The sequence below is a fragment of the Alligator mississippiensis genome, chromosome 5, assembly GCF_030867095.1.
Source record: "Alligator mississippiensis isolate rAllMis1 chromosome 5, rAllMis1, whole genome shotgun sequence".
Classification (NCBI taxonomy): Eukaryota; Metazoa; Chordata; order Crocodylia; family Alligatoridae; genus Alligator; species Alligator mississippiensis.
The window spans coordinates 8414629-8426242 of NC_081828.1; positions in this window are offsets into that span (position 1 = coordinate 8414629).

Consider the following 11614-nt stretch of genomic DNA (forward strand, 5'->3'; position numbering starts at 1 on the left):
CACAACACCACCCTCGTCACACACATCGCCCCTGTCACAACGCACAGCCCTGAGCCTCACAACACCACCCCGTCACACACAACACCGCCTTGAGCCTCACAACACTAACCGCCATCACCCGTCACAACACTGCCCTGCCGCACACGCAGCACCACTACCCATCACAACACTGTCCCTGTCACACACAACAGTGCCCCTGCCACACAACACACTGCCCTGAGCCTCACAACACAGCCCCTATCACAACGCAGCGCCTCTGCCACACAACACACCACTCCTGCCACACAACACCCTGTGCCTGTCACACAACATACCACCCCTGACTGGGCCCCACACAACACCCTGCCAGGCTCTGTCAGGTCGCCCCGTGTGTCAGTCAAGACATGTGCGAGCCGCGGCGGTCTGCGCAGGGAGGGGAGTCTCCCGCCCGTGCTCTGCAAACCGCTGGAAGGAAACCCTGTCCCGAGCAAATCTTCCCACGACTGAATTCAATCATGGTATTAAGAACATCTTTCCTCGTTCTTATCTTATAAATTGACACGTTAGCTAATCACACTCCTTTGAACCCAGGAGAGGGATAGTCCAAATCGCCATGACCATCAATTACCTCCGAGTCTCTCTCCTCCGGCTCCAGGGTCGGGGGCGAGTCCGGCACTGTGGAAGAGGGGTGCAGAAGCTGACGGGCATCATCACACGTCAGACAACACGTTGTACCGAGTTACAAATGAAGTAGGAGTTTACTAACCGGCCTCCTACAGGCCTGGGACTTTTTCCCCTGGCCCAGACACCAAACAGAAGGGACACCCCAGGCTCCAGGACAAAGGGCAGCTGGCACCACAGCCTTCCCCTGGGTGCCCCTTGCTCTGCCCAGCTCCATCATACTCCTGCCCCAGCCTTCCTCCACCTTCACCCGCAGACACTTCAGCCTCCCAACACCCCTACATCTGCCTCCCCGCACCATGGCTTGCTCCTCCTCCTTCCCCCCCCAGGTCTACCTGTTGCTGGGTCCCTCAGACTCCTCACAGTCCATATCCCAACAGTGTACTTTCTAGCCCCTCTGAACCATAGAGTGGCAGCTGTTTTGGTTGTGGGCATGGCTTCAGTCTCACTGCAAACAACGGTAGGTGACTGTATTAGAGGCCAACTTACTGCCATGCAGACCATTTGTAGGGAAACAGTAGCCATCTTACTGGCTTCAGCCCTTGTGGTAGTTATGGGAGGTGGCAAACATTTTGATGAAGGGAAAATTTGCAAGATGGCCACCGTGTGTCATGGTGTTATCACAAGACCACCCCAAAATGACCACAGTCATGATAGAAAAATCGGGAGACTTGGCAACACTGAGTTGAAAGGAAGAGACAGATCTGCCAGAGCATGTGAACAGGGTCCTAAGTATCCCCTCTGTGCAAGAGCCTTCCAAATTTAGGGTGTTTATTTGGTTGCATTTTTCTTAATATCAAAGGGCCAATCAACGAAGTTCAATACTGTATTTTCTGGGACAGAGGTGCTTTTAGGTTAGGAAGTTTTGGTTGTAAGCACATTTAGGGTTCACCGTCACATCTACTTGCCAAACCAAACTAATGTTAGAGTTGTATTGGGGTAGGAAAAACCAAATTCAGAATTGCCCACAGCACCGAAACAGAGCCACCAAATGAATCACCATTGCTGCTATTTTAACCTACCATGATGGTAACTGCAGAATTACAATTTTTCCATCTCCTGTCCTTATTCTGTTTGGATTGTCAAGTCCATTAAACCCTGAAATTAGAATCATGGGTAAGTATCAGTCATACAGTGAGACGCATAGTCTAACAATAGTATAAAATCCACTAGAATACACTTTAATTTATTGTCTTTTTGAGTGTCTACAATTTACATCCACAAATTCTGCAGAATTTGTATTGGTGAAACCATCTGTCTCACTACAATGCATCAATTAGACACACAATGAGAAATATCAAAGTGCAATACATGCGCATTTAAAACATTTAAACTGGTCTGCCCTAATACCTACTGGTAATTATTATAAATACCTTTCAGGTATGGAGTAATCATCACATTAAACAACAGCAACTACAATTCAGTGTCTTAGACCGAAGAGTGAAACAAATATAGGCAAGAATTCCCTTTAGCGGCCAATAATTGCTTAATCAGCTGCAGTCATATTAATACAATTCATGGTTTGCAGGGTAACTAATCACTTTGAGATCAGTGGAGGAAACAATAGTTTTGAAGTGAGAACTGAGCAGAGGAAAAGAGGCAAGGCTATCTACAGAAATAGGGCAATTATTGTGAACATGGAGTGTGGCATGGTAAACAAGCGAAGTCAAGATTGGCAGAATAAAACAATGGGAACATTAAGCAGAAAAATGGACAGAAAAGGGAGCATGAGAAGGATAAGTCAGCACAAACTAGTTGAACACAGATCATTTACTCAGCTCTGTGTAGAATCTGGATTAGCAGCAGCCCTGCCCTGTCATAATGTTGGCAGGATGGAGTTACCTTGAAAATGGGGTTGAAAATTTTTAAAATAATGTATTTTCATAGATTTCATAGACATTAGGGCTGGAAGGGACCTCGGAAGATCATCGAGTCCAGCCCCCTGCCCAAAGGGCAGGAAAATCACTTTGGACTGGATCACTTTGGATTGAAAATCACTTTGGATTTAATCACTTTGGATTGGATTCTGGAGCCTGAACACAGGTGAAGCTTCCATTAAAAAAAAAAGTCACAAACCAAACAACTAGAGAGTTGCTGTGAACAGCAACATCTATCTTTGAGGCCAAAATGTCCCACAGTAGGCATGCACCCACACACAGATGTACAACTTGAAAGTACGTACTTAACATTATGAATTGTGAAATGCTCACACGTCCCAGCAACACTTGACTGGATAAACAACTTTCATATGCTTATCCAGCATATCAAAGTCAGCTTTGGAAAGCTGAGTTTCACAAGCTCAGGAGGTTGGTTGTTGAGGCCCTGAGAGACCATGATCTGACAGGGAAGGGAGTCTACAATGAGTGGTCACTCCTTAAGGACGTGATCCTAAAAGCACAAGGGAAGTCCATTCTGGCTCATAGGAAACGTAGCAAAAGGGCTAGGAGATCCCTTTGGCTCAATAGGGAACTCATGGACCTCCTGAATCTGAAAAGCAAAGCTTATAAGGGATGGAAGTTGGGACGAGCACTAAGGAGGATTATATAGCACTGGCCCACACCTATAGGGAGCAGACTAGAAAAGCCAAGACTGAAACCAAACTCAAACTGGCTACGGGAATCAAGGACAATAAAAAGTCCTTCTTCAAATATGTGGGAAGTTAGAGAAAAACTAGGGCAACATTGGACCCTTGCTGAACCAAACGGGGCAGCTGACAACTGACACCCAGGAAAAAGGTGATCTCCTCAACGATTATTTTGCGTTGGGGTTTTCCACCGGTCCAAGGGGATCGCTGCCTGACAGGATGTAGGACTACCAGGGTAAGGGCAATCATATGCCTATAATTGGCAAAGATTTTGTGAGGGAACAGCTTGAGAGGCTGGACATCTACAAGTCAGCTGCCCCAGATGGAATGCAGCCAAGAGTGCTAAAAGAGTTGGTTGACATCATGGCACCACCAATGGCGAGGATATTTGTAAACTCATGGCATTTGGGAAACATTCCTGAAGATAGGCACCACATTGGCCCTCTTCCAATCTTCAAGAAAGGAAGGAAGAAAAGATCCATGGAATTACAGGCCAATCAGTTTGACCTCAATCCTTGGAAAGATCTTGGAAAAAAAATCAAAGAACCCATCAACAACAGGCTAGCGGAAGACAACATTGAGAAATAGCCCACACGGGTAGGTCTTGCCTGAGCAACCTCATTTCCTTCTATGACCAGGTGACACATCACTTGGACAAAGGAGAAGAGGTTGATGTCATATATTTAGATTTTTAAAAAAGCCTTTAACTTGGTCTCCCATGATGTCCTCATGGTAAAATTGGGGAACTGAGACCTCAACAAACTTATGGTCCGACGGCTGTGGAACTGGCTCTGTGGTCAGACCCAGAGAGTGGTAGTCAATGGAACTGAGCCCTGGTGGCAACAGTGGCATCCCCCAGGGCTCAGTACTCGGACCAGTACTCTTGAGTATATTCATAAATGATCTGGGTTCAGGTGTCAGAAGCAGACTGGCTAAGTTTGCAGATGACACCAAATTATGGGGAAATGCAGTCACGCTAGAGGATAGGCTGGCAATTTAGGCTGACCTGGACAGGCTCGCAAGGTGGGCGGATCAAAACCTGATGACAGTCACCACAAAGAAATGCACGGTGCTCCACCTCGGGAGAAAAAAAACCACATTGTACTTATTGGCTTGGCAGTGCTACACTCACTAAGCACCATGACCAAAAGAGACTTGGGGGGTCACAATTGACCACAAGATAAACATGGACCACCGATGCAAAGCTGCAGCCGGCAAAGCAAATAAAACTCTGGCTTGCATCTGCCGATGCATCTCAAGCAAGACCCAAGAAGTCATCTTCCTGTTTTGCTCGGCCTTGGTGAGGCTGCAGCTGGAGTACTGTATCCAATTCTTGGCTCCACACTTCAGAAAGGATGTGGAGAAGCTTGAGAGAGACCAGAGGACAGCCACGCACGTGATTAGAGGTCAAGAGAACAGGCCTTATGAGGAGAGGCCGAGAGCCATGGGACTCTTCAGTCTGGAGAAGCAAAGGCTCAGAAGTGACTTGATGGCAGCCTGTAAGTATCTAAGGGTTGTGCATCAGGACATGAAAGAATGTCTGTTCATCAGGGCACCCCAAGGGAAGACAAGTCTAATGGTCACAAACTACTGGAAGACTGTTTTAGACTGGACATAAGAAAAAACTTCTTTACTGTCCAAGTCTCCAGAGCCTGGAATAGACTCCCCCGGAAGTGGTGCAAGCACCTATTCTAGATACCTTTAAAAAAATGCTTGGATGCTTATCTTGCTGGGGTGATCTGACCCCAGCTGACTTCCTGCCACTGGGGCAGGAGGCTGGACCCAGTGATGTTGTGAGGTCGCTTCCTTAATGTCTATGAAATCTATGCTGAGGAGAATATTCTTGTGTTTTCCAAAAATGAAGTAGATAATCTAATAGGCCATTTCTCTTTAAGTTTTATGAAGCATATTTCCAGCAACCAGCTAAATGCAGTGTGAAGGACATATTACCTAAAACCACCCTGACTTTCGTTCCAAGTGATTTCTGGCACCTTTTAGGCTAGGGACAGAAGTTACACATAAACCAGTTTAAGTGATCAGAAACAGATTTAAACCTGTAACAGAACAGAAGTTCACTGCACATAAACCAGTTTCAAAATGGCTGAAACTGATTTAAGATGAACCTGGTTGAATGTAGTATCAGACTTCATGCATTTCACAGACATTTGGGCTGGAAGGGACCCCGGAGGATCGAGTCCAGCCCCGACTCAACTGATTTAGGTCAAATCAGTTTATGAAACTTCTGTCCCTCAGCCCATGCTGACTACATGCTAGAGAGCTGTGCTCTAGCACCCTCCCTCCTCCCCCTCCAGCTTCTGGCTTGAGCCACTGCAGGCATTTGCCTGCATTTCCTGAATCAAAAGTGAATGTGTGTTCATTTGCTCATTGGTTCAATCTTTGCAGCTTAAAGTAACCTGAAAAGACTGAATCAGTTCAGCCTTGGGCTTTTTGACTGTCTGTACTTAGCCTTAGAGCTCAGAACTGTCAGGATATGGTTTAATAACCCCAAGTAAGAGGACACAGTTCCATCACTATTAGTTCTCTGTTTCTAAAAATTGATCAAAAATAATGTTCATTACAATCTGAATTAAGTATTGCCTGAATATATTTACATACTGCTTGCATGCTTATAATTTCAGTGTGACAAAGTTTAACTACAGAGGTTTTCAAAATGTGGAAGTAAAAATATATGGACTACCTTAAAACAAATTAGTAGTTAATTATACAAAAGGAGAACATGTTATAAGTTCTAATATTAATTTGGTAATAATATTCAACATTTTCTGAATCCTAGATCGGTAGTTTCAATTTAACCCATGTTAGTACTCACTAAAGGATTCTAAAAAAAAAAAAAATATCAAACAAAATGCCTTACTCAAAACTAGTTTAAAATTTGGGATTCAAAGACAAAAGTTTTGCAAAAAGGCTTGTAACATTCTCAGACAACCAAAGCAAGACACAATAAAACAGCCCGTTTTCAGGGTACATTAAAAATTAGATCCAAATTCCAGAGCTTTGACTTAATTTTTATACCTTTCAGAATGCACCAACTATTTACAAATGAGGAAGGCCTAATAGCACTTAAAGGGAAGATTTTCAAAGGCATAAAGGGCTGTTTAGCATACAAATGTAATTGCAACAGTCCTGAGAATAGGGTTCTTACCTGTCCCTTGTACCTTCTAAAATATCTCTCCCCCTCCCTAGTTAACCCAGATAACATCCCAGCTAACTAATGTATTCACACCTGAAAAAAACCCTATACTAAAAATATTTAGTCTACAGAAAATTTGAAGTGCTTTTCAGCTGGGGTGAGGTATTTTAAATTGAAACAAGTAAGACCAATATAGAAACTGGATGCTGAACAATGTTGTAGAATAAAGATGAGTTTATCCTACCCTTGTAAATTAGGCTGATCTGAATAAATTAACAATGTTGCATCCCTTTAATGGCTTAGGCAATGTCACTGTAGTACTTCCATCCTGATGGCATCCCATTTGACAATTAAGATGGAAAAACTGACAATCTGCAAAGCAAATTCCCCTCCCAGTCCTCATCAGCCACACAAATGTCTTTGGATCCAGGACTCCACTCAACCCCATAGGTGCAGGAGAGGTTCAAGATGAACCCACCACAGCAGATGTGGTATAAGTAGCCCTGTGTGAATTTTTTAAACTGGGCATGAACTGCTCCTGAATTCACATTTTGTACTGATAGAGATTTTGTGTTAGGCCTGGGACACACAATCAAACCTGTTGGAAACAAGTGAGCATAAGCTTTCTTTTGCGATATTTCCATCTCACCCATTCTTTCGTCTTAATATACTTTATTGAACTGAACAACTCTTCAGTCAAAAAGAAAGACCTATAAACAGTAGATAGAGCCATTAGATACAAAGATCTGATCTTTGGCAGATGACACTTACATGTGCATAATGATGAAACACTCTCTCAGACAAACTAATGCAGATTTTGTTCACTCTGTCATGGTAAAATAGCTGGTCTCCCGGAGAAGAAATAAGCAGCTGATGTGTGAGCAAAGATAAGACCTTCAATGAAGATTAGTCAGATTGCTGTACCAAAGAGTCTAGTAGGCCTTTTATGATACAAATACTGAATGTTCCTGACCCCAAAAGGTTTACTCAACAATGACAAAAGCTGTATCAAAGGACAATGAGACTTCACTATTACATGGAAATATCTAACACACAACAGGAGGGAGCAAACACTGTTTGCATGAAGTAATGAAGTTGAATAAATAAATGACTGGTCACTTATTTCCCATGGACATCTTCAGAGAAGACTGTCATAAGGAGGGATTCTTTTATCCTTTGAGGATGGAAACACTGGGTGAGAGTGAGGCTAAATGCAAAAAGTCAGTTTTGATAGAGGAAAGATACTATCAGAATTCCAGGATATCGTCGGAAAAGGAGGTGAGTAAAAGCAATATAAAAATTTGTGGTGATATTTTTAGCTTATGCCTTTAAATGTTATCTTTAAGATACAGTAGAAAATATGCACTGTTGCTTTAGTAAAAGCTATGGTCAAGTGATATAAATGTGAAATCTAGCAGTTTCAGCAAAATAAAACTACATATTGCACTCACTCTCTCACAGAAACTTCTGGTAAAACCATAATTTTCAAGGGGTCATTTGGATTGACTGAACAAACCCTACACAAGCCGTCTGTCAAGCAGCATCGCCTGTGGCATACTGTCTTATAACCCAACTACTGAGTGAAATCCTGACCTTGTCGAAATCAATGGGAATTTTACCACCAATTCCAATAGATTAAAGATTTTACTCAGTATTCCAGCCAAGCTCACCTCTCAGCCAAAAATGCCTCTGTTCAAACAGCATTTGGGTGATCCTTTTCCAAAAATAGCATATTCTTAAAGTTTACTTACTTTGCCCCAGGGTACAAGTGAAGAGCTAAAGATGAGTTGAAATGCTACATGTAAGGTACCAATATAAAAAAACAAATGCAGCATCATGCTTTCTCTTGCTCATATAGTTTTCTATTGAAGTAAAACATGCTATTTTTCACTTTGCATGTACATTGTGACAACGTTCTTGCAATTCAGGCCAAAATACATTATTTCCCAGTGACAGCAGTTATATTTAAACATTTGGCTACCTGGCATAACAAATACTGCTACATTTGGTACTGGAAATATGCCCAACCAGGCCAGGTAATGTATTAAGATACTTTTATACAGTGCCCTGCACCCCAGGATCTCAGTGAGCATAAACTCCTATTATTCAGTGCTTAAATGGCAGCAGTTACTAAATCACAAACAGGTCAGCTTACTCTATGCAACACAATACACTGCATAGAATTTACTATGTGCATACAAATCTCATAAGGTCCAAACATTGATTTCCAACCCTCTAGTAGTGTTATCTAGCTTAATGTAATAACTTGGTCTACTATAACTAAAGATAGCTAGGAACAATGATTCTATTTAATGAAAAAACTTCAAAAGGTTCATAATTTTTTGTTCCAGGGTGGAATAAAATTAAGCTGAGATTTTGTAAAATATTCCAGAGGGAGAGAGAGAGAGAGATCCAGTAATTCCCTCCCCAGACCCCAGCCTTGGACATAAAATTGCTCAGCGTAAATTGCTCATCCCATCATTTACTTGGGATGTGCAGCTGACAATCTCTAATCTGAATCACAAAGTACTCTGAACACTCACAATTGGCTCTTCTAGGTTCTCTCTTACGCTCTACCCCTCTCTCTCATTTTAACCAGAAACTGCATTTTCTGGGCCAGGGGAACCTGGGAAAACTTCCTGACGAAAGTTTAGATATAGCAGATATACTTTTGTGCTAGAAGTTTCAGGTTTGACAAATCAGCATTTTCCAGCAACACCAGGAAAAAAGTTAACCGTAATGCAGCAAAAAAATCCTCACAAGAAAACAGTAATGATAATGATCACAGTCTCTTCTTGATTTTCAGACTTCACTAACCAGATGTCACAGTCACATTTGGATATGCTACTGGACGAGGCTCCGTGGCTTGACTTTGAATTTGTCCAATTAAATGTGAAGCTGCTGCTGATTTCTATCTGCAGCGGACTGAGCCACTCTTGACTTTGCTTGGCATCTCTTGTCATTTAGATCAAGGAAAATACAACATATTTCGAGTGGCTTCTGGGGAAGACAAAACCAGTGCCCTTAGTGAGAAAGGCGGGAGTGCATAAAAAGGCAGGGGGATTGTTAGAGAAAGTGCATGCGTATGTAAAAGGGCAGTCTGCTTAGAGATAAGAGGTGGTGACATGTGTGGGAGTCTTACCTGGAAGGTGTGCCGGGACTGGGATGGATAGGACAGGATTATACATGGGCGTGTAGCAACATCACCTTCTTGCTTCCCAGCTGCTTTGGCCTTCTCTCAAGCAGAGCCCCTGCAAGCCTACAAGGCTGGGCAAACTGCAGGGTGGGCTCCCCCTGCTGGCAATTAGTTAAAATAGCAATCAATCAACGAGACCCATCTGTCACATTAACACACACGCTGGCACACTCTCTCTCTGCAGTATTCCACCTTTCTCTCTAGAAGAATTCATTTAAAAAAGGAGAAAGACCTTAGTGCTTGAACCAAAAGACACAATTTCGAGAAGAAAGATCCAAATCATACGCACAGGCTCTCCCAGAATGCTATTTGCATACTCACAAGGCCCTCTAAGACCAGAAATTAGCAGGGAATCTTTCTTCAATCAAAATAGGCCTGTGTAAGGAGCTGCAGCTTTGCTATACAAAGGCAGCTGACTTCAAACCCAAACATCTGTCTGTTTCCACTGATATCTGTTTGCTATATTTTCAGTGCTGGGTTCAGAATGCCGATATATAACAAAGGAAGCAAAGCATTGTGGTTTGATTTCTACATCTTGGTGGCAAATGGAAAAAAAAACAACATAGCATTTTATAGATAGCTGAGAACTCTTCATCCTGAAAAGCCTTTATCTAACTAGAACAGATGGACTCTCTCCCCATCTTATCTGTGCTGCAGAGACACGAGAGAATTACCCATGCCTGTCTGCCAGCTTTGTAGAGACCAGGGTAAGTACAAAGGGAGCTCCCTGTACTGTGGGAGCTTCTCACACAGTGACATTTTGCTCTCCAAGCTATCTGCAGTTCAAGGTTTGAAGCATCTGTGATCGACCCTGCACACAGCTGCCTCTTGGGATGAGAGAAGATGTGGTATTATGATATGGAAATTCAGGAGTCCACCTAAGTAGCTCAGAAGCACATACAAGTTAGGCCTAGCCAAAGGCCAGCTCCTGTTTTTGAAGCAACAACTGACAAATGTGGTAAGCAAATGTCATTCAGAATTATGAATGAAAAAAGATGCATGTGCACTTTGTTTCTTGAGTTATTTTCAGGGGCTGGGAGGAGTGTTGGTGCTCCGAAACACCAGGGCAAAACTACATCCTGACTGGAAAAAAAAAGTATTGTCTTGAAACAGATGAGACTTCATTTTTGAGGGGAAAAAAATAATTTATGTCCATTAGTGATTATGAATTGAGAACTCTATTAGCGCTTAACCATACCAGCTTGTGTTTCGCAATTAAACGGCAACAGGTCTGCAATTTTATTACAATAATGATGAATGTAACTGGTCTGAATGCCAAGTATCACCATGAAAAATACAAGCAGAAGTAGTTTAATGGGCACTCACTTGTCTCTTAGCAACTTATGAAGTGCCGTAAACTTTGATGTATGAAGAGAGAACTTGAGTATCAATAGTTTTGAAGGGACAGAAAACTGCTTCTCTCATTTTACGCCATAATTTTGTGTAACTTCACCTGTTTCTCTTTATAACTGTTTAAAACAAAACCAAGAACCAAGATCTTTTCTTTCCATGTTTCAAGAGACATGGAAAAGGCATGTACTTTTGTCTATACTTCCAATTCTAGTTTCTGTGTACTTAAAAAAATTGAATTAAAAACATGAGTAATAAAACAATTGATCTGAAGGAAGTCTATATTTCATTGAGGAGGCTCAAATTGTGAACAATTTTTTTATTTTGGTCACTGAATACAATCTCTAAATCAGATGAGAAAATCCAAATGCTGAGAACACTCTTCAAGACTTAACATGGAGATAAATCATGTGAAGGAGGAAGAGCCTGATTCTTCAGAATGGTATATGAAGGCATGAGATTATTCCATACATATAACATTTTACCTCCAAATCATTTAACTAACTGAATCGAGTGGAACTGATTAACTCACCACTGAAATGCTGCTATCTTGGGGAGGAAAGCTTTAGAAATTTGATATACAACAATGTTAGACATGAGCATGGCAAAAATTGAAACTAAGGTATCCACTTGAAACTACAGAAGGGACTTCTATCACAAATGTGTTCAAAGG